At 34.8% G+C, this 19,709-nt stretch overlaps 2 long non-coding RNA genes across 2 annotated transcripts in view; both read right to left on the bottom strand.

Annotated features, from left to right (window-relative positions):
* Positions 1 to 3,806, bottom strand: part of LOC134283243 (uncharacterized) — a 4,559-nt gene extending 753 nt beyond the window's left edge. The window contains exons 1-2 of the long non-coding RNA XR_009995443.1: positions 3,660 to 3,806; positions 2,070 to 2,176 (exon numbers count right to left, since the gene is read on the bottom strand). This is a non-coding gene — a long non-coding RNA (uncharacterized LOC134283243). The remainder of the gene's footprint in view (positions 1 to 2,069; positions 2,177 to 3,659) is intronic.
* A 2,487-nt stretch (positions 3,807 to 6,293) lies between these two features.
* Positions 6,294 to 17,987, bottom strand: LOC134283242 (uncharacterized). Its single transcript, XR_009995442.1, has 3 exons — positions 17,809 to 17,987; positions 17,320 to 17,656; positions 6,294 to 6,502 (listed from the first exon to the last, which is right to left on the bottom strand). It is a non-coding gene; the product is annotated as an uncharacterized LOC134283242 (long non-coding RNA).
* Positions 17,988 to 19,709: the final 1,722 nt, after the last annotated feature.

The following is a 19,709-nucleotide window of genomic DNA, read 5'->3' as shown; positions in this document are numbered from 1 at the left end:
ATTCATTTGATGGAACCCAAAGAAAGGTCTTGTCTCAAGGAATACACCTGTGAAATATGAAAGCTATAGCCTCACCCACTAAATAGTTATGGGCTAGGTTAAAGTTGACAACAGACAGACAGATTAACAGACAGACAGGACAAAAACAATATACCCCAGGATCTTTTGATCATGGGGCATAAAAACTCAATATTGTCGAAAGTAAAAATTCTTAGCTTAGTGAATAAAAACAAGAGGCCCAGGGGCCACATCGCTCACCTGAGCAATTGGCTAGGAAAAGCACATATCAGAAGCACATATCAGATCAGAACTGAAAGTTTACGGGGGGGGGGGGGGGCTTGAATTTTAACCCCCCAAGGGGTCATGATTTGAATAAACTAGAATCTACACTACCTGAGGATGATTCCCTATAAACATCACGAAGCATGGCTTTGAAGTACTTGAAAAGAAGATTTTAAAAGGTTTCCCTATATATTCCTAAGTAAAATTTTAATCGGCCATTTGGCCCCACCCTACCCCCGGGGTCATGATTTGAACAAACTTGAATCTACACTACCTGGGGATGATTTCAAAGGGGTTTCATCTTTCCTGTCTCAATGGTTCTTGAGAAGAAGATTTTTCCTATAAATTCCTATGTAAAACTTTGATCGGCCATTTTGGCCCCACCCTACCCCCGGGGGTCATGATTTGAATAAACTTGAATCTTAACTACCTGAGGATGATTCCACATGAGTTTCATCCTTCCTGGCCCAGTGGTGCTTGAGAAGAAGATTTTTAAAGATTTTTCCTATATATTCCTATGTAAAACTTTGATTGGCCGCTTTGGCCCCACCCTACCCCAGGGGGTCATAATTTGAACAAACTTGAATCTACACTACCTGAGGATGATTCCATATGAGTTTCATCTTTCCTGGCCCAGTGGTTCTTGAGAAGAAGATTTTTAAAGATTTTTCCTATATATTCCTAGGTAAAACTTTGATGGGCCATTTTAGCCCCACCCTACCCCCGGGGGTCATGATTTGAACAAACTTGAATCTACACTACCTGAGTATGATTCCACATGAGTTTCATCTTTACTGGCCCAGTGGTTCTTGAGAAGAAGATTTTTTAAAAATGCCATTAATTTTTCTCTAATTCATAATTATCTCCCCTTGGAAAAGGGCATGGCCCTTCATATGAACAAACTTGAATCCCCTTTACCCAAGGATACTTTTTAACAAGTTTGGTTGAAATTGGCCCAGTGTTTCTTGAGAAGAAGATGAAAATGTGAAAAGTTTACGACCTCAACAACGACGACTATGACGACAACGACGACAGACAACAGACAAATTTTGATCAGAAAAGCTCATTTGAGCCTTCGGCTCAGGTGAGCTAAAAACACAAAAGAGCAAGAGACATCTTATGCATAAAATGGCCCCGTACTTATATCAAATAATTAACTATCACCCTCTTTCCCATATATCAAAATAAAGTAGAAAGTTGGTGCTTTCATTTTCTATAATAAAATTTCGTTTTGAGAATCCAAATATTGGAAAACAGGTTTGAGAAATTGCAATGTTCTTGAAATTTGCAGAAAACTACCTTCAGCAAAGAAATAAAATATGAGCACAGCCCACGATCCAAAATATAAAACATGTTTTTTGATCTTCAGAAAAAGAGCTTTCATTATGTTTTTGCATATTTTGGATCAGAGGTTGTGCTCTGTATGAAATATTGAAAAAATGCTTCAACTTTAGGCCATTTTCAAAGGAATTTACAGGATATGAGGAAAATGGTGCATTTTATGACGTCATAATGCATTAATTGACAAGATGGGAAATTGTATCACCATTAATAGATACGTGGTCACCAACATTCCAAGTTATAAATACTGCATTTGCAACCTAAACTGAATGGTTTTGATTTTTTCAGAAATTCTGAGGGCCAAATAAGGTCCAAAGTGGCTCTAGCTCTTTTATTTTTTTACTGTGATATTTATCATACATGTACAAGTTTTAAGGTAATGTTAATCCATTATAAAAACAACCTTTTTTGCCAAAATAAAGGTGTTAATTTTATAAGCAACTCACTAAGTCTGGTAGTTTAAAGGTCAAACATAATTCTTCCGCTTAGGAATGGCCCCAAATTTTTGGTTCTATAAATATTGACATGTCAACGGACCACTTTCACTAAAAGTCTGAAATAATAATTAAACAAATATGTTTTTTAAAGAATTAAACATTAAAATATATTCTCATCAATTAATATTCATGAATATGCATTTACTTACTTACTTAGGCCTGTCGTTCCGTGAGGAACATAGGCCATCAACAACAGTCCTCCAACGAACACGATTTTGGGCTGCTCTGGCTGCATCGTGCCAGGTCATATTCTGTGTCCTTAGCTCCGACTCCGAGTCACGCCTCCAGGTGTTTCTAGGTCGTCCTCGTTTTCTTTTGCCTTGTGGGTTCCAAGTCAGGGCCTGGCGTGTGATGCTGGATGGTGACTTCCTTAATGTGTGTCCAATCCAGCGCCACTTCCTCTGTCTTATTTGTACTTCCATTGGTTCCTGTCCTGCTCTCATCCATAGTTCTTCATTTGAGATCCTATCAGGCCATCGGATGTTGAAGATGCGCCTGAGACAGGTGTTGTAAAATGTCTGGATCTTCTGCATGGTAGCTTTAGTCATCCTCCACGTCTCTGCACCATACAGTAGGACGGACTTTACATTGGAGTTGAGGATCCGCAGTTTGGTGGTAGTACGTATGCTCTTTGAGGCCCAGATGTTCTTTAAAATGGTGAATGCAGTCCTAGCCTTGCCAATTCTTGACTTGATGTCGCAGTCTGTGCCACCGTGTCTGTCCACCACACTCCCCAGGTAGATGAAGGATTCAACTTCTTTGATGGCCTCACCACCAACTGTGACTGGTGTTTGGACAGTGGTGTTTATCTTCATCAATTCTGTCTTCCTCAAGTTAATTTTGAGGCCCGTTCTTGCCGATGTTGTTGCAAGGTGGGTTGTTTTATCTTGCATCTGATTTTGGTTGTGTGAAAGGAGAGCCAGGTCATCTGCAAAATCAAGGTCGTCCAGTTGCGTCAGGAGTGTCCACTGTATGCCATTGTTCCTGCCTGCTGTGGTTGTCCGCATGATCCAATCGATGACCAAGAGAAAAAGAAATGGTGACAGCAAGCAACCTTGTCGGACTCCTGTCTTGACCTCGAAACTCTCAGACATCTGGCCAGCATGGGTAACTCTGCATATCATGCCTTGGTAGGTGTTTCTAATCAGGGAGACTAGCTTCTCTGGTACTCCATAGTGCCTCAGTATCTTCCACAATGTCTCTCGGTCTACGCTGTCAAATGCTTTTTCGTAGTCGATGAAGTTGACATATAGGGGGGACTTCCACTCCAGTGATTGTTCTATAATGATGCGTAGACTGGCTATCTGGTCAGCACATGATCTGTTGGCTCTAAAACCAGCCTGTTAGTCACGGAGCTTTGGGTCCACTGCCTCTTTCATTCTCTCGAGAAGTATTCTGTTGAGGACCTTGCCAGGCAGGCACTGATAGGAGCATGATCCCCCTGTAATTACTGCAATCTCTCAAGTCTCCCTTCTTTGGCAGCTGAATATGCATTTGGTGTCAGTAAATGAGATGTGAAACTGGAATGTTGATATTTACCATAATGATGAAGGACAGTTGACCCAGGCAGGTATGCAAATTAATATTAATTTGTCGTTTTCTCAGCAAGTTGATTCTATCAGTCTTTGCCACATCCCTGAAGAAAGTCAAATCAGAAGTGAGAGTAACATCATACAATTATATGGACTCTTTTGGTGTTGGATATGGTTTTAGGTCTCACAAGGAAATAATTTCACTATATATTACTATATAGCTTGAATTAAATTATTTAATTAATTAGACTCTTAGCAGAAAATTCATGAAAGAGAAAATAAAGATTAATACTTAATAAACAAAAATTTGAGATCAGAATTAATATGCCTTATGCGGCTTTTAAGAAAGAAAATTGACAGTAAACTTACCTACCCCGAAATGCATGTGGGATTCACATGTTGACAAACAGCCCACACACCATCCAGGAAGTTGCATCATGCGTACCTGAAAAAAGAGTTCCTTTTAATTCAGTGGGATAATTCTGCTAAAGATATGACTTTTTTTGTACATGAGTCCAAATTTAATACTGTATAGGCCTAAAACAAAATTTTACGCCAAAAAATGAAAAAAGTAATAAAAAAATTGTCTTTTTATATGTATGGAACTTTAATCGACTAAGTTCATTTTGATTGGCTATTTCCTTGCGTAAGACCTTTAAGACAATTGATAGTTAATGAAATAAAATGAAAATTGCAGAAAATGTCAATTATTTATTTATCTTTCATATGCTAGTGCCAAAATATTCATTCTTGTCCTTAAGGGATGAAAAATAGGAGATAACTCTTCCTAACAGTTTATTGAATTTTAATTAGGCTAAATTTCTGTACAAATTCATCTATAGTATATTGATTTCAAAACTTTAAAAAAAAATTAATGAGTGAATTATTGAGAAAAAAATTGAATGAAATGAAAGCTGAAATATTGGAGTTTTTGGCTATCTACTAAAAATAATTTTCAACTCTAATTAATGAGCTCTAATTAGCTAAGAAACAGGAAGTGAACTGATTTTTAAGGAATTAATTAGCAAAAAGTGAAAATCTTAATTGTAAAACAAAGTCATGCAGAGACTGGAAAAAATGGTGTCAAAAGAGACTTCAATAATGTACCTTGGAGCTTTGGTAACAGTAATCACTGATTAATGGCTGGTGATTAAAGATAAGGATGGGGGATGATGAGGCTTTTCCATCAGTCATCAAAGAATGGAGTTTCTCTTAGAAGACCTGGCAGCTCTAAAATAAATAAACAATACAAAAGTTTACAATACTTAAAAATGTGCACCACATACAATAGATTTTCTTAGAAAAAGTCTACAAGTATACAGTTAAATAATTATGATGCAAAAAAAGGGCCAAAATGGTTGCATCAACATCAATACAAAAAAGGAAGAATTCCTCACAACAAACATGTGATATAGCTGTTTTCAAAAACACTAAAATTAGGTCATCGGTTATAAAACAGATCTGTAGAATTTTTGACATACATGTACGTGTTGTTTGCATAACTAATCAGGTTTTTCATATAAATAATTCCAAGGAACTATATTGTTTCATCTTTTCTCATGGTATATTGCACATATCCACGATATCTTATTTGATGAAACATAACATCGATGTCGTATCAGAAAAAGGGAAGTAACTCTTAGAAAAGTTACAAATTGCTTATATTACGAATTTTAGTAATATTACGATTTTTCGTATTGGACTGGACTGACAAAGGCCAGAAGAAAATAGGGACCACCAGCTCAGACCAACTTCTAGTTCCCATAAGAAGACTAAAACCCCAGTCACATTTCCAAAAACGACCAACGGCCGACGGGTTTTGGAGCAAAAATGGGATTCTTCGGGTGACAGTCGTCAGTTCATCGGCCGTTGTCTTGGCCGATTTTGAACTATTTTTTTGTCGGCCGACCAATTTTGTGTCCATCGGTCCAAGTTATAATTTTTCATGCGTCGGTGGCCGATTTCTTCAATTGCAGTTATCCGTCGACCAACCTTCGATCATCGTCCGACCATCGGTGGTCAGTTTATTAAGTCCCCTTAGCAAAATCAAATTGATTGAATTTTGATTTATTTTGTAGTTGTTTTCTGAGCATTGGATTTTCATTTTTTTTTGATTTGCAAACCCGTACGAAATTTAAGTCACGTATTTTTAAAAAAATCCAGGCGTATTTTAATCTAAAAATCCTTGTGGAAATCTCTATTGAAATGAATATATAAAACCAGGCGTATAATGTAAAATACAGGCGTACACGAGGCGTAATCCTCCCGTATTTTTGGCCGAAATATGCAAATGAGTACGCCTGGAAATTCAAAATACGTCTGGAAATTTTAAAAATAGAATTACGCCTAGATTTCAAGCAAACCCTTAAAAATACGCCTGCAAAATAAATACGCCCGTATAAAAGAATACGCCCGTACAAAAAAATACGCCTGTACAAAAAATACGCCTGCTTTAAATAGATTCGAATTAAATATTAATTATATTACAGCAATGGGAGCTACAACTATAGTATGAATATAAATGTACAATCAACTTTAGTACAAAGATTTTTGACTACATATGCTAAAAAAGATTAGACAAATTAAGCTAAGCATACTGTGATACATCACTTTTATTTTCTTGATATTTTTCAATGTGATAAAATGTGAATGAGATTCATTAGTAAAGGATTGTCATTAAAATTTAAAAAATCATAATCTTACATTTACTTTTTCAAAGCACAGTTACATGTTAGAATATATTAACCGTTTCACAGCATTTTAACATCCAAGGCTGAGTTTTATAGTAAACAGTTGAAACATTCCAATAATCACAGTGAATCACAGTTTTGAGAATCATGCCGAGTACTCCTGCCACTCTTTTTACTCCTAAATTGGCATAAAAGATGCAAATCACAAGCAATTCTGTCATTCACATTTCACATCACATTTCCCAATCACATTTTCATAGATTGAAATATTCACAAAAAGAAGTTTGAATGCTTTATAACTGGCATTGCAAACGGTCATCTTCTTCCTGATGCAATCTTCCAATGGCTACAGTTCACTGGCATTATTGAATTTATGGAAAGTTATGCTGCTGGTCAACTCTTAATATTGCAAGATCTTTTCTCCTCCTCTTATGACCATTTCATCATTCAATCAATTTTCCAACTGTAATAAGGATTTAGATGTAAATCATTTTCTGGAAAAAGAATAATTTATGTAATTCAAAATACTACTGACCCAATTTTCAATCATTAACATCTGGCTCTGCAAATCAAAAGCAAATGCAGCTGTCTTTTATTTTCATAGATAAAAAGTTTCAATGTTAAGCTATGTTTTCAAAATATTTACCTCTTCTACACCATCTGTGCTTTGTTGTGGCTTTCTCTAATCTCATTGTTCTTGGCATGACCTGCCTGGTGGTTTAAAATTGGCACAAATACTTGGATGCAGATGCTGTTATTTACAACCCCCTAGTTAGCTAAACTCTTTTATGATTTCTGGAATTCCTACTCAGTACAATTTGTAATTTTGAAGAAAAATGCTGTTTTGTTTACAGATAGAACATAAAAATAAAATTCCATCAATGTATAAACAAGTTGTATTCATTATATGAATTAAAAAGATACTAGGGTGGGAAATAGAACTGCTGTACACAAACCGGATATAAATTGATAAGCCGTTCTTAGGTTTACAACATCACAGATAAGTTGTTCCTAAACATGCTCAATACATCTGTAAGTAATTAGCACAATTCCAGCAGGTTAGGCTAGGGAAGTGAAAGTTGATGGTAATGTAACAGAGTATCTAAATATACCAAATATAAATCATTTTATAAGGAAAACATTTAATTGTAATAACATGTATATTTATAGCCTGACTAAACAATTAATCATGAAGTTCAAAGAATATACTATCTACTTTACAGTTATAGAAATCATTTGTGTTAAGAAAAATAATATCAATTTTAAAAAAAAAATGGGAATGACAAAATTTTAGGTCCATGGGATAATGTTCTTAAAAAAAAGTTCTAAAAGAAAAAATCAGTTTAATTTCTGAAAAATAATTGCTTTGATATTAATTAATACAACAAACTAAATGCTATATTGTAATGTATACAATACTTTGTTTTTTGTTTTTTGTTTAAGTTATATAATATAATAAAAATGTTTCTTATGCAACTCAATACTTTAAAAAAAGGAGAATGAGTTGACTGAGTTTTTTTTGGCTAAGTTGAAAAATCCACCCGAATTTTAAAAAAATACGCCTTTTGAAATTTTCTAAGTTTTAATTTCCTTGTGCCAAAGAGACGTAGAAAATACGCCCGGATTTAGAATTTACGCCTGGAAAAAAGGAGACGTATTTCTGGCAAAAATACGTGTACGCCTGAAAATGAACCATATTTTTAAGAATACGTCTCTTGTACGCCAGGATTTGCAAAACATCCAGGCGTAATTATAACGTCTCTGAATTTCGTACGGGTAGGAATCAACTGTGCCTCCTTGCTAAATTGTATGGGAAAAAAGCATTGAAATAGCATTGAACATTGCATTTTGATTTATTTTGTATTTACTTTTGATTGAATTTGGCTGGATTTTTGCGAAATATGTAAATGAGATGAAGGATTAATTTGACATCACAGAAAAATGCAAAATCAATACAAACAAATGAAATACAGTATGAAGCATTTATCTGATGTCACTTAGCATTATTGTGACATCACAGAAAAATGTTAAAGTAATACATATAAAACATTTATGTAATATTATAAAACTTGAGAAGTAATATAGAATAAATACATGGTAACAAACAATATCCAGCATAATAGCATTAAATATTGAGAAACAAACTTTTAAGAGAAAAAAATAATTAATACTCAATGCAAACATTATTACTAATAATCCATCACATGATTCTTTACCAAAATTTTGAATACTTATCTTAAAAATTCACCAGTACAGTTATAAATCCAAGTAAATGTTACTAACTTCCTATTAATTAAATGTTACACTTGAGTGTGTGTCAGACATGATTGAAACCCAAAAATCACTGACTGCAGACACAATAACAGTAATTCCATACATTAATCACATATCACAAAGGCACAATTTGAAGTACACTTCCTTGAATTCCATTTCTATGTTACTCAGCAAATAAGTTTCTCACTTTCTGGATTGTTATCAGTAGTTTTTTTGGAACTGCATTAATTGTATCTTTTTTTTCCATTTAACTAGACTGCTTTAAATTTATTGAACATTTTCGGTGGCACAGGATCTAACTGCAAATTTCTGCACTTGGAGCATATACATACTCTGAAAGAAAAAATAAACACATTCAAGATATTTATCATTTGATAAATAAATGAATCTTTTAAATAAAAAAGAAATGAGTGTCAAGACTGCGCATGGTGTTTCGAGGTTTGGTGCATAATTAGTAATTCTGTAGTGTAAACTAATTAGTTTATAGTTACACTATCTGCTCGATCAGCAGTGGACACCAGCAGTGTTGCTTAAACAAAGAGCATAGATTAACTTAATCTGATCAGATAGCATGTGATGGAAAGCCCCAGTCTTTGTATACATTAAGACTTCCTTGGAGAGTGAAATTTAATACTTGGCATATGTTCCCCCTCTCTGAAATTCCACAGAATGTGTAATGATGGGTAAAATAATGCTATAAACAGTGATTAAGAATAAATTTTGAGAAAAAAAAGAAATAACTTACTTCCTGAGAAAACAATGTATCCATTATTTGTATGGCATTATACTTCAACAGCACCATCTTTTCATCATCTCCAATATCACTTGTCTGCCACAAAACAACACTATCTGTCTTCTTCATCATTCTTAGATTCTACACAACTTTTTGCCATAATATGAATAGTTTTGTCCACAGGGAAGAACACAACAAAATGTTGATCATTTCCATCAAAGTACATTATGGCTTCTAGCTTCTAGCCAGCAGAATTTGAAATGGCTGATAAAGTGACGTAGAGTAATCACGTGATTTTTATCAGCCTCTCGCTAGACATGTTTACAGCTGGTCATCACTAATATAACCCACCAGCAATATACACAGCTGATAAAGCTACCATTTATTTTTGAATCAATGCTTCAGAAAATAAATACAAATTCAATCATGGATTTACCAAAGAGAACACTTGATGTGTAGATTGTTATTGGTATGACATCATATAAATTCAAAATAAATGCATAATAAATGCATTGAAACAACATTTATAGAATAAATCAAATTTCAATCATTTCAAAATCAATGGTTTGAAGATTTTTGAATTGGATTCAATCAAAAATAAATGCATAACCAATGTTCAATGTATTTTCAAGACAAATAAAATCAAAAATCAATGCAAATATAGCATTTGTTTTTGCTGAGGGTCGACGGTCGTCCGTCGTTGGACGATAAGGGTGTTGAAAATTTCGGATGACGGTTAAAATCAAACCGTAGCTCAGAGCTCGATGATCGGGCGACGATTGGCCGACTTGTGAATATTTAACCTATTAAGGATACATAACACAAACAAAATTTTGATGCATGGATTGATATAAATTTTTTGAACGGAAATAACATAAATAATTAATCCGTAAGGTACGCAGAAATCTTAAGTATTCTTTGCTGCTTTAGATATGCACCATTTGTCGTTTTTATGCAGTTCCATACCAATTTTGCACACATTTTCAACATTGAGTCACAATTTTATAAGATTCTGCCACTTTGCCTTGCACACATTACTCACGTTACCTATCTAAATATAGATCTATGAAAAAAATAATGCTGATTTCTAAAGAAAAAAAGATTCTTTGTGTTATTTATCCAAGTCATCGGTGTCCCTAGGAAATAATGTGACTGCTCCATGTCGCCTGATACTGTGTCGGCCGATCCTGTTCTTTCAGCTGACAAGACCAGAGAAATTTAGTCGCCCGACCATCGGTTTAAATGTGACCTAGGCATAAGTAAAGAGCAGTTTCAGGACATTGTACAGCCACAGAAAAATGGATTGTTTGCAGTTATAGATGCCGAGAGCCGAAGCAGCGAGATGAAGTTTTTACGACCCGGGCCAAGTGAGGTCCAGCCAGTGGACACCTACATGGAATCTGTGTCAGTTGACCCAAATTCAAAATTATACAAAGTACTTCACCAAGAAAAGACTGCTAAATTGTGGAACAATGCATTTATAGTACACTCACAGAAGTCTCCAGACTGTGATGGTCCACTGGACTGGAATCAGCATGGGGAGGAAAAACAAGGTCTGGCATTGATCCTTTCCATCCGATGTAAGAAGTGCCACTATACCAGTCACCGAGAAAAGCTTTACAAAGAGGTGAGAAGATCTGGTAGGGGATGGAGAGATGCGCAGTTGAATGTGGTCATGGCTGTCGGTCGCCTGGGTACCTGTCTTACAACAGAGCTAGGGTATGCGTGGTATGCTTCTTGGTGCAAATATTGAACCAGCGTCAGCCGCCAACATGCAACAGACCTGCAACAAAGTGAGAAAAATTATAACTGATGTAAATAAAAACAGTATGAAGAAAATTCGGCAGAATATTCAAGAACTTAAAGAAAAATGTGGACTTCCTGAGAACCCCTAAAAATATCATTCTATTGACAGAAATGGCCCTCTCTCTCTCCCTCTTTTTTTTTCTCTCTGAAAAAGGGGTCCCAACCCTTGGACCCCCCTTAGATCCGCAAATAACATGTAGGTTGTACACTTAGACTTTCAATTGTTACTAATTTTGATATATAGCCATAACTTAATAACGATAAAACAAAAATTTGGGATGTGGGGTTCATAAGTGCCTTTCAATGAACATGTTGGGGAAAAGAGCTATATATTGTTAAGAAAAAAAGCTGGAGACCTTCTTGACCCCCCCCCCCTTCCCGGATACTTCGTGGTTTGCCAGGTAACTATAATATCATGCAACAGTTTGTATGGTTGTTTAACTTTTTAAAATAATATTTAACAACTAGATGCATCCAAGTTTCGCGTATTTTCATGTGTACATGACAAATATAAACGTATTAATTCATGAATTGGTTCCCGAAAGGGGTAGATTATATATTTTTTGAGAAATTAGATTGCATATCGCACCTTTCAGGTGGATCTTCCAAAATCACTACGCTCTGCATGGGAGACTGTCGAACTTTGATCACGTGACCTGGGTTATAAGGTCAGATTGAAATTGCCATTTTGTCAATATCGGTCACTATTGTCATTGCTTCTGCATTGCATCTACTCAGCGCTTTCACTGCATTCTTCAAGACATCTTGCACAGAAGAAGATTTCTTCTGGGCGAGGTAAGTTTATATTGAAGTAGTTATATTCATCAGTTTATTACTTTATAGGGGTTATTGTGGAAAACAATTCTCGCAGTGAGTAGTCGAACATTCTTGACGCCATTGTTGGCCTGCAGCAAAACAGAGATTAGCTAGACTGGCATTAACACTTGGAAATACTTGTTCGCATGTATGCACGTGTATATTAGGTACCATTTGTCACATTTTTTAGTTTTAATGTGAATCTACAAATTAAATATTGACATGTGTATTGGCATTTTGGGTGAAAATTGAAGGACTTTCGGTAGTGAGTGCACATAAATATACTGTCCAATCAAAGTAAATAATGAAAGGTCATCCTGGCCTGGCATACATATAGATCCACATTTTTAAGGGTGTATAGCTGTATAGGGGGCCTCATCAAGAACAAAAGTCAAACTTGGAAACTTTGCACTGTATAATTATAATGTATTATCAGGGACCTATGTACTGTCTAGTATATATGTCCCTGGTATAATGCAGACAAACTACAATATGCAGAGTTGATTATTTACATACCAACCAGCTGTAATTATTTATTGTTTACCATTATTATATGTTAATATAAAATTCTCAAATCTAGCTGTGTGGTTGATTGTTTTAAGTTGTCTAACATCCCTCTCGAGAATTTTTCACTCATATGGAGAGTGGCCCGAGACACCAAATATCAGCCATTGGGCCAATGGCCCTGACATACTTAGTTAAAAAAATACAGTACACGTTAAGTTTAGAAGAAAATAAATAAATAATCATGCACAGACTTCTTACACTATTGAAGTCGCCCGTGTGGCACAATGGTTAGAGCGTCTGCTGTAGAGGCGTGGAGTAAGGAGTCAATCCTAACGTCGCGTGTTCGAATCCCATTGTGGGATGGGAGTCCGGTCTTTAGATGAGACTGTATTAAGCGAGATCCCATGTCGCAGTAGGTGCTGGCAAGAAAAAGACCCCTCTCTGCTCAATGGCCCTGTAAGTGCCGAGTATAAGACAAAATTTGCAGCTCTCCACCGTCAAGTGGTGGCATCTCCATGAGTGAAAACTTCTCGAGAGGGACATTAAACAATCAATCAATTTTACACTATTGTCTCCTAGGGTTTGGGTTTTTTTCTACTATTTCAAATGTGCCTGATCTGTATTTTGAAAATAATATTATATTTGTCAATTAGATTATCCTTATATTCAACAAGATGTGTTTGTGAAACACTATGCGCCCGACGGCAGCAAACTTCTAAAAAGCAATTTTTAGCAAATGGGTCTCAGTCAAGGTCCCACAATCATTGTTCTTGGTGTCATTTGAAAGCACTTAATTGTAAGTGGAGTATGCATACCAAATATAAAGTCTCTTTCACCTATGATTCAAAAGTTATGATGAAAATTCGAAAAAAAAAAAAGCTATTTTTAGCATATAGGCCACAGTCAAGGTCACAAGGTTATTGACCTTGGTGTCAGTTGAAAGTGATTAATAAATGGAGTATACACATGACTACATACCAAATATGAAGTCTCTATCTATCACGGTTCAAAAGTTATGGCAAAAGTTTGAAAAAGCTATTTTTAGCATAAAGGTCTCAGTCAAGGTCACAAGGTCATTGACCTTGGTGTCTGTTGAAAGTGCTTTATTAGTGGAGTAGGCATACCAAATATGAAGTCTCTATCTATCACGGTTCAAAAGATATGGCGAAGGTTAAAGTTGACAACAGACAGACAAACAGCTAAACAGACAGACAGGACAAAAAAAAATACTATAAATACGATTAACTTTGGGCGCATAAAAAGTTAAAGTTAAGAGAGTATGTACCCCTCAAAATATGTGTATGATAACAAATACTGTTGTTATAACCCCCGCAAACGAAGTTTAGGGGGGTATATTGGAATCACTCTGTCCGTCTGTTTGTAGACAAGATTTCGTCCCAACCATGCATTGTCAAGTGAGCTTTTCTGATCAAAATGTGTCCTTTTTCTGTCGTTGTTGTTGTCGTCAAAAACTTTTCACATTTTCATCTTTTTCTCAAGAACCACTGGACCAATTTCAACCAAACTTGCTACAAAGTATTCTTGGGTAAAGGGGATTCAAGTTTGTTCAAATGAAGGGCCATGCCCTCTTCCAAGGGGAGATAATTATCTGAATAGTGAAAAATTAATGGCATTTTAAAAAAAATCTTCTTTTCAAGAACCATTGGTCCAGGAAAGATGAAACTGACATGTGAAATCATCTTCAGGTAGTGTAGTCTTAAGTTTGTTCAAATCATGACCCCTGAGGCTAGGATGGGGCCACAATGGCCGATCAAAGTTTTCCATAGGAAAATGTAGGGAAAATCTTTAAAAATCTTATTCTCAAAATCCATTTGGACAGGAAATCTGATGAAACCTGTGTTTAATCATCTTCATATAATGTCACTTCAATTATGTATATAACCATGATAACATTAAGGAAAAATATGATAAATCCTTTTATCATACTTGCCAACCTCCAACATGTAAAAATCTGGTCATGACCAGAGTTGGAAAGTAAAAAATCTGGTCATAACGCCATTCACGACATATTTACCATGATTAAATTATATATATAATTAGGCCAAACAAAAAAATAACTTTGTTTACTGTTACATGCTTAAATAAAATAGGGTCGGTAGGTAGGAATTTTTTTTTATTTTATTGAATTTTTTTATACACAAATTCACATGAATTGGTTGAATTAAAAAACAGTTTTACCATTGTATGGTGCCTTACTTTTGTTTGGGCTTGTAATATGGGTGGTTGACAATATTATCTTTCTTGCTAACTGCCTTATAACTCAGGGGTGTGCAATTGAAAAAAAAAATTAAGTACTAACCCACAGGTTTGTAACAGCAATAAAGTTACTAGTCCGCAGTTAAAAGTGACCAGTCCAAATATACTAGGGGCAACAAAAAATTGTAAAAACTAATATCCCGTACGAAAGTTCGAGGCGGAATAGGCACGGCTTGGGCACGGCTAAGGCACGGAATCCGCACGGGTTTTTAAATAGCGGCACGGGTTCTGCATGTCCAAGACACGGACACGGCTTTTGAGTTTGAAAGTGAGGAATCCTCGCTCACAGAAACCCGTGTGGAAGCATGGAATCCGTGTCCCTGGGAGACGGTTTTTAACTCGGGCGGGTTTTGCTTCAAACTATTTATTTATATCTCATGGCTTTTTACTGAGCATGCTCAATCATAACTTCCTTTATTTGAATATTGAATTGGAGGGATTCATGGTCATGAGCTAAGAATGTGTCTTTTTTACTCTAGTTAAAGGATGTTAAACTTATAGATGTCAGTTGGAATTGTATTTATGTCAGTCTTGGAGGATTTCCTCACTTTTAAACTAAATGCAGTAAGTCTAAGATAGAATAACTATTAGTTCATTTTCAATTTTCATGATCTTTCTGTATTTGCAATGTTGATATTGAACATGATGAAACACTGTATCTCTGTTTATTTGAATGACTCTAGTTGTACTCTCAGTAATTAATCCCCAAATATTTTATGTGTCATCACTGAAGCTACAAAAAGGTTTATTTAAATTAAATTCTTTCTCAGATTGTCCAAACTACGATAAAATTACAATTCCCAGAATTGTACATTATCAATTAAATTCTTAATTAAAAACTAGCATGGATTGTAACTGATAAAGCAATCTTAATCTTTAACAGAAAGTATATCAGAACACATTTATATAAGATTTCCAACTTTTAAAATTCTAAAGCTAAGCATAATGATAACATTAAAGCATTGTGAAGTTTGGTTTCAGTCACCATTTCAAGGCATCCACATACAGTTACATCAGGAGATTCTCTACAGGCCCTGACCTAGATCTAGACAAAAGCACAGATCCCGTGACTCCATATATGGTATGTCACACGGCTTTTTTGACACGGGTTTCCAAAAATCCGTGTCTCCATATATGGAAAAGAACACGGGTTTCAGACACGGGTTTACAGAATCCGTGAGTCCATATATGGAAACAAGCACGGCTTTCCGACACGGATTTTGTAAAACCGTGTGATCTCATTTAAATAATTCGGCCAATATCCCGTGCCGTGTCCGTGCCTCGACCACTTTCAGGCACGGCTTTCCATACATACTTTACATAGGAGCAGGAATTTTATAAGCACGGGTTTCTGCAACGGAATCCGTGCCTAAGCCGTGTCTAAGCTGCCCGGACTGTTTCGTACGGGTTTTTAAAAAGTTCATTGTTGAGAAAGCCAGGCCAGGTCCTAAACCATTCCTTTTAAAGTTGAAGTTTATAAATTTTAAGAAATTATCTTTTCTTTTCTCAACATATTGCACTAGTCTGGCTTATCTAAAATGAAGCAAAAATCATTTTATTTTCATTTCAAACCATTAAGTATAATTGATATATATTAAAGTTTAATCACATAACACTTAGCTATCAGTTGATTGGGGGATCGTATATAATTGAATGAGATATCTGCATGTATTTACCTTTAACAGAGGAATGGAGGAAATTCGGATTAGGAAAAAACGATCGTTTTTTTAAGTAAATAAGTCAGGTAGTACTGCAAAATGGATGAGATTAAAGTGATTTAAGAACAGTAGGAGCATGCTGCCTGGAAAATTTTCATTAGTTGGAAATTAAATAGCAAAACAATCCCGTACGAAATTTAAGTCACGTATTTTTAAAAAAATCCAGGCGTATTTTAATCTAAAAATCCTTGTGGAAATCTCTATTGAAATGAATATATAAGACCAGGCGTATAATGTAAAATACAGGCGTACACGAGGCGTAATCCTCCCGTATTTTTGGCCGAAATATGCAAATGAGTACGCCTGGAAATTCAAAATACGTCTGGAAATTTTAAAAATAGAATCACGCCTAGATTTCAAGCATACCCTTAAAAATACGCCTGCAAAATAAATACGCCCGTATAAAAGAATACGCCCGTACAAAAAAATACGCCTGTACAAAAAATACGCCTGCTTTAAATAGATTTGAATTAAATATTAATTATATTACAGCAATGGGAGCTACAACTATAGTATGAATATAAATTGTACAATCAACTTTAGTACAAAGATTTTTGACTACATATGCTAAAAAAGATTAGACAAATTAAGCTAAGCATACATCACTTTTATTTTCTTAATATTTTTCAGTGTGATAAAATGTGAATGAGATTCATTAGTAAAGGATTGTCATTAAAATTTAAAAAATCATAATCTTACATTTACTTTTTCAAAGCACAGTTACATGTTAGAATATATTAACCGTTTCACAGCATTTTAACATCCAAGGCTGAGTTTTATAGTAAACACTTGAAACAATTTCCAATAATCATAGTGAATCACAGTTTTGAGAATCATGCTTAGTACTCCTGCCATTCTTTTTACTCCTAAATTGGCATAAAAGATGCAAATCACGAGCAATTCTGTCATTCACGTTTCACATCACATTTCCCAATCACATTTTCATAGATTGAAATATTCACAAAAAGAAGTTTGAATGCTTTATAACTGGCATTGCAAACGGTCATCTTCTTCCTGATGCAATCTTCCAATGGTATACAGTTCACTGGCATTATTGCATTTATGGAAAGCTATGCTGCTGGTCAACTCTTAATATTGCAAGATCTTTTCTCCTCCTCTTATGACCATTTCATCATTCAATCAATTTTCCAACTGTGATAAGGATTTAGATGTAAATCATTTTCTGGAAAAAGAATAATTTATGTAATTCAAAATACTACTGTCCCAATTTTCAATCATTAACATCTGGCTCTGCAAATCAAAAGCAAATGCAGCTGTCTTTTATTTTCATAGATAAAAAGTTTCAATGTTAAGCTATGTTTTCAAAATATTTACCTCTTCTACACCATCTGTGCTTTGTTGTGGCTTTCTCTAATCTCATTGTTCTTGGCATGACCTGCCTGGTGGTTTAAAATTGGCGCAAATACTTGGATGCAGATGCTGTTATTTACAACCCCCTAGTTAGCTAAACTCTTTTATGATTTCTGGAAGTTCTACTCAGTACAATTTGTAATTTTGAAGAAAAATGCTGCTTTGTTTACAGCTAGAACATAAAAATAAAATTCCATCAATGTATAAACAAGGTGTATTCATTATATGAATTAAAAAGATACTAGGGTGGGAAATAGAACTGCTGTACACAAACCGGATATAAATTGATAAGCCGTTCTTAGGTTTACAACATCACAGATAAGTCATTCCTAAACATGCTCAACACATCTGTAAGTAATTAGCACAATCCCAGCAGGTTAGGCTAGGAAAGTGAAAGTTGATGGTAATTAATGTAACAGAGTATCTAAATATACCAAATATAAATCATTTTATAAGAAAAACATTTAATTGTAATAACATGTATATGTTTATAGCCTGACTAAACAATTAATCATGAAGTTCAAAGAATATACTATCTACTTTACAGTTATAGAAATCATTTGTGTTAAGAAAAATAATATCAATTTTAAAAAAAAAATGGGAATGACAAAATTTTAGGTCCATGGGATAATGTTCTTAAAAAGTTCTAAAAGAAAAAATCAGTTTAATTTATGAAAAATAATTGCTTTGATATTTAATACAACAAACTAAATGCAATATTGTAATGTATACAATCATGCAATACTTTGTTTTTTTTTTGTTTAAGTTATATAATATAATAAAAATGTTTCTTATGCAACTCAATACTTTAAAAAAAAGAGAATGAGTTGACTAAGTTTTTTTGGCTAAGTTGAAAAATCCACCCGAATTTTAAAAAATACACCTTTTGAAATTTTCTAAGTTTTAATTTCCTTGTGCCAAAGAGACTAAGTAGAAAATACGCCCGGATTTAGAATTTACGCCTGGAAAAAAGGAGACGTATTTCTGGCAAAAATACGTGTACGCCTGCAAATGAACCGTATTTTTAAGAATACGTCTCTTGTACGCCAGGATTTGCAAAAAATCCAGGCGTAATACGTCTCTGAATTTCGTACGGGATGAGTGAAAATACCATTTGTGTTTCTCGATCACGTACTGTATTTATAATTATACATGCATAATTTTAATTTTATATTTGCTACCCCCAAAAAAACGGTAGCACCGGGCGTTGGGCGATGCTAGTTGCACACCCTTGCAACTGCCACGCAGTGGTAAGCAAATTGCAACGAACTTGTTGATGTAGAAATTAATTAAACTCACTGGTTTTGTTTCTGTACTTTCAATTTCGATTTCAAAGATGAATGTAAAAGTTAAACTGACCGGCCAGTAACTTCCGGATTTTTATGACGAAAAAAAAGTTTGGGTCGGCGATTAAAATAAGGGTCGGTCGGGTAACCGTAAACAAACATATTTTTTTGTTACGCCTTATTATATATATTATAAGTATTAGTGTATATATTGAGTATTCTGTATTGTGTGTTCTTCAGTTAATATTGTCAGGGTTGTCTGGGATTAATGTAAATTAAAACAGTTTACAAACAAGTCTCGATCTGTGTAACATGGCTCTTCTATTAACTGATTAGACCAAAAGATCTTGACTTATTTTCCATTGTCCCTCCATCTGTCTGTATGTCTGCCGGTTACCCTGTAAACAGTTTTTCAAAATATGGATTATATTGACCCTCCCTCAATTATGGCATAACTAAAATTATATACAAGTGGACTTAATTGATCTAGTAGACCTTCTAAATGAGCTTGACAGTAACTTTAGATTTGTAGAAGCTTTTAAGAAAATATTCAAAATAGTTTTGCCTGGATGTTCTTAA

This window comes from Saccostrea cucullata, unplaced genomic scaffold, assembly GCF_032062105.1.
Source record: "Saccostrea cucullata isolate Sc308-1 unplaced genomic scaffold, CSIRO_AGI_Scuc_v1 ctg5257, whole genome shotgun sequence".
NCBI classification, from domain to species: domain Eukaryota; kingdom Metazoa; phylum Mollusca; class Bivalvia; order Ostreida; family Ostreidae; genus Saccostrea; species Saccostrea cuccullata.
Note: the sequence above shows the minus strand (reverse complement) of the source record. Positions and strands in the feature narration are given on the sequence as shown.